Source organism: Notothenia rossii (assembly GCF_949606895.1).
Source record: "Notothenia rossii genome assembly, chromosome: 6".
Taxonomy (NCBI): domain Eukaryota; kingdom Metazoa; phylum Chordata; class Actinopteri; order Perciformes; family Nototheniidae; genus Notothenia; species Notothenia rossii.
Window position 1 is genome coordinate 87,765,382 of NC_136909.1, and position 5,000 is coordinate 87,770,381.

Here is a 5,000-nt window from a genome sequence, read left to right on the forward strand (position 1 = left end):
AAAACTCTTGCTTCCCTTTAGCAAGAGGTTGCAAAATATGCCTAATTTCTAAATAGTGCTTTCTTTCACATAATGCCGTCACTTTCCAGACGGTTATATATGAATTGGTGCATTCAATTGGGGTTAACAAACATCAGTAGTGTTCCTTTTTCTGAACACTATTCATTCCCAGCATCCGCATTCAATTCGCCAGATTCTTTAAGACTCAAAACTCAATACGTTTGTTTCGACTTGAGTGTAAATACTAACTTGTTGCTTGCAGAACAATGGCTCTGTCCCTCCTGTGCTAAATAACCACCAACAGATTAACAGAAGCCTCAGAAAACCCTCTGCTCTAATGAGTGTGTTTAGCTTATCAGTGTGTGTGTGTGTGTGTGTGTGTGTGTGTGTGTGTGTGTGTGTGTGTGTGTGTGTGTGTGTGTGTGTGTGTGTGTTATCAGCAGCAGTTAGCGAGCTGATGACCGCCTGCTGTCTGTGTTTACTCTCCATCCTGCAGACACCATCAGATTATTTCTCAAGTCAACAACGTAGACCCTTTTCTACCAAAGTGACCGTGTGCATGAATTACTTAAATGTCATAAATTCATCACAAAGCATGGTTTGTAAAAACAGTGGTTACATATGTATCCTCTTTTTTAAACTCTCAAACCAGAGTTGGTGTTTGTTGGAAGAGTTTTGTTTGGGTTTGAAAGGGATAGCAGCTGAAGTCTGGTGAGGAAAGCTTTAATTGGGCGTTTCCCTCCACTTCTAAGTGATTGAATTGAAGAACAATTCCTACCATACCAGAGTTATTGATTGTTAGAACTCATTTTGGTGAGCTGTCTTTAGGTTTGTGGGGTTTGAACGTGTGTTTTACAATACTTAGTGTGGTGTTAAAAGTACTCAATGGAGACTGTCTTCATGACTTAGAACGGTTGATGAGTTTCGTTGAAGCTAAAACCGGTGTGTGTTCGTCAATGTCTGGTTGTTTTGAAGAGAGCATTTATTGGCCGTTTCTTTTCACATCTAACTCCAGCACCATCCAAACCAGAGTTGGTGTTTGTTCGAACTCTGACAACATCTTGGTGTAGCTTTTCTTTAGGTTAATGGGGTTTGAACGTGTGTTTTAAAATGCTTAGTGTGTTGAAAGTTTCAAGCTAAAATATGTGTGTGTTCGTCATTTGACTCCAGAACCATCCAAACCACAGTTGGTGATTGTTGGACTCTGAAGACATTTTGGGGAGTTTTCCTGTGGTGTTTTTTGGGGTGTGAAAGTGTGATTTAATGTGAAACATGTGGTAAAATGTACCTTCTTGTCAATGGAGTCTGGTTGTTTTGAGGAAGCTTTAATTGACTGTTTCTGAAACGACTATTAAAGATTGATTTGATAGCTTTTATAAAGTTTCTTCGTCTGGTGAGGAATGCTGGATGATTGGAGCCTTGAGAGACACATGGCAGATTCCTCGTCTTTATGAAATCTGAAGTAGTTTCTGCTCATCCTGGAGATACTAACACACACTTTTATGAAGCAAAGCTAACAGTGAGGGGGGGGGGAAGAAGAACAAGTGGGGGAGGAAGAGGAGGAGGAGGAAGGGGACAGTGAATCAGGCCGGTGGTGCTCTCTGTTTACACAACAAACCTTTCAATTAGCAACAGGCGACAGCAGGCTAACTGCTGATTAGCAGAGTGTGTGTGTGTGTGTGTGTGTGTGTGTGTGTGTGTGTGTGTGTGTGTGTGTGTGTGTGTGTGTGTGTGTGTGTGTGTGTGTGTGTGTGTGTGGGGGGGGGTGTGTGTGTGTGTGTGTGTTTGCTGTGGGGGAGGGGGTTACCTGTGTTTGTCCTGATAAAAATCACAAATTAAACTACAGTTAAACACAGCAGGGGGAGGCTGTATTGTAATTAGTTCTTTACATTTGAATTTGACCCAATCAGCTTGTGTTTGGTCACGGATGTTTCATGACCTCTCGTGGCTGTGATGCTTCCCAAACTGTGAAGAAAAACACGAAATGGATCCGTCATTTCCCAAATGTTCGTTAATTGGTAATCACATATTGGTAATCTAAAGAGTTTGTTTCTTGCCTGGAAAACTGTTATAACTTATTAACCTGGAAATAAAGGTGACAACGCTTTTTAAAGTTATAGCAATTAGGCTTTAAGTGGATGTACCAACACACAATCAGACGTGAGGAAGATCCCTAGAGGAAGCGGAAATTAAGGTAAATGTTCCTGAGCTTCAACGGCCTGTTTTTGCATTTCAAAGAAGCATGCATAACAAAATATACACATCTAGATACATGAATCAACTAACACATCCGAAGTGAAATAATAATAATAGTAATACAAATAAACAAATGGATAACATATTAATACTGAGGTCGATTCTTACCTCATGTTCCTTATAAACTTTCATTATAGTCTTCTATACTTTAAACATGTTTCCCACCTTTCCTCAAACATATGCATTTGGCTTCTCTTTGTTTTCTCTATTCCATAAGTTTCATTTACTAGGTTATTCCATTGTGAGTTTATTAAGTTATTATCTTTTAGCAAATTGCTTGTAATCTGTTTAATGATCGCTCCTCCTATCACAAGTAATAGGTAGGAACCTTTCTTCTGAATTGCCTCTGGTGTTTCCCCCAAAGATATTGGACATTTCTCTTTAAACTATTTTCCAGAAATCCCAAAACATAACAGGCCCCTAAATATATGAGCTTGGTTTCTGCTCACCACAATCTCTCCAGCATTTTGAAGTGATTTTGCATTTACTTTGAATTTGGGGTTCCTTAAAGTAACAAATTAGAATCTTCCATTTGTATTTTTTTGAGTTTCCTTTTCACAACAACAAACAACAAACAGTGGCTTTAACCGCCAGCTGTGTCTGGTATTTCTCTGATGTCTCCAGACTTCTGGCTCGCTCACAACAAATCATAGATTAAACTGTTATGCTCTTATCTAAACATCTTTCTTTAATATTTGTGCTCACACTAAAGATGGATCTGGCTCCAGCGGCGGTGATTTAGTGATTTCAAGTTTATTTCCGTGTCTCGCTCACAACAAAGGAAAGAATGTGGAGGATTCCTCGCAGCATTTGTTCCTACCTGTTTGCCGTCGCATACCTGCTCTGTGAGGCGTGTTTTGCAAATATTGCAGGATGCTAGACACACACACACACACACACACACACACACACACACACACACACACACACACACACGCACACACACACACACACACACACACACACACACACACACACACACACACACGCACACACACACACACACAGGACATCATACACAGTAACAGAGCTCTGACATACTTTCATACAATTATGTTAAACACACACTATGCAGGGTGTCACACGTTCTCACCTTTACACATGAACACACACACACACGTTCACACATGCACACGTGTCCTTTTGGGACAGTGTTCACCCCGGTTTCAGACAAATGTGCACCTAAAATGTTTACATATTATGCAGTGTGATATGATGTGTGAAATCTGAGATACTTTAATATTATTACCAGTTATAGGGCTGCACATAATTAAATACACCAGGGAAATCTTTCACCAAACGCTGCAAGAAGCTCAAAACACAACGGAGACCATGGGACACTAAAGAGTGACGCACACAGCTGGAAGACCAGGGGACACTAAAGAGTGACGCACACAGCTGGGAGACATGGGGACACTAAAGAGTGACGCACACAGCTGGGAGACCAGGGGACACTAAAGAGTGACGCACACAGCTGGAAGACCAGGGGACACTAAAGAGTGACGCACACAGCTGGGAGACATGGGGACACTAAAGAGTGACGCACACAGCTGGGAGACCAGGGGACACTAAAGAGTGACGCACACAGCTGGGAGACCAGGGGACACTAAAGAGTGACACACACAGCGGGGGACACTAAAGAGTGACACAGACAGCTGGGGACCAGGGGACACTAAAGAGTGACGCACACAGCTGGGAGACCAGGGGACACTAAAGAGTGACGCACACAGCTGGGAGACCAGGGGACACTAAAGAGTGACACACACAGCGGGGGACACTAAAGAGTGACACAGACAGCTGGGGACCAGGGGACACTAAAGAGTGACGCACATAGCTGGGAGACCAAGGGACACTAAAGAGTGACGCACACAGCTGGAGACCAGGGGACACTTAAGAGTGACGCACACAGCTGGAGACCAGGGGACACTTAAGAGTGACGCACACAGCTGGGAGACCAGGGGACACTAAAGAGTGACGCACACAGCTGGGACAGCTTGGTGACGTTCAGGAATATAAAGCTGATGAACTGTCTCTGTCTCAGAGTGAGTTGTCTCATAACTGTCAGTGTTTGTCAGAATATCTGAAATGACGATGTTAGCTACGTTAGCTAGCTAGCTTACAGCTGATCTGCAGTGACAACGGAAGGAGTCATGTGATCACAATGTTAAAATAAGACCATGAAACATTTCAGGTAAGTTTCCAACAACAGTTTCTCCTAATGGAAATGTTTTTGCACCATATATTTTTCCCTACTTTGAAGTATATAATATAATAGCGTTATAGCATTGGTTATAGACATGATGCAGAGTTGTGAAAATGTTCTGTACCCAAAATATAAATGCCTGTGGGGTGAAGTGATGAATTCATTCCTGAGCAGGGAGGACGCTCGCCCACACAGCGGCTCAATCACAACTTCTGAAGATGAGAGCATGAAGGCAACACACACTTTAACAATGACTCACACAGGTGGAGACGTAGGAAGAAGGTGAGGTCACGACCTTCTCTGTGTTTACACCTTCATCTTCATTCCTCTCCTCCTCCTCCTCGTTATTTTCCAATAGCAGTCTTTTTTTTCCAGGCCGTCTGTGTTGACTTTGGGCCGCAGGTTTAATTCCTCTCGTGCTGATGTGATGTGAAATACTTGAGACACCTGGGTTCATGACAAGCTATCGTTACAACCTGTAAGTGTGTCAGTGTGTTGCACCCTGCAGCGCTCAAATCCTGCAAGGAGAACACCACACACA

General features: G+C 42.7%; 1 long non-coding RNA gene across 1 annotated transcript in view; it reads right to left on the reverse strand.

Annotated features, from left to right (window-relative positions):
* Positions 1 to 4,769, reverse strand: part of LOC307044294 — a 5,654-nt gene extending 885 nt beyond the window's left edge. Inside the window, exons 1-2 of the long non-coding RNA XR_013809602.1 lie at positions 4,719 to 4,769; positions 1,890 to 1,965 (exon numbers count right to left, since the gene is read on the reverse strand). This is a non-coding gene — a long non-coding RNA (uncharacterized lncRNA). The remainder of the gene's footprint in view (positions 1 to 1,889; positions 1,966 to 4,718) is intronic.
* Between the last annotated feature and the right edge of the window lie 231 nt (positions 4,770 to 5,000).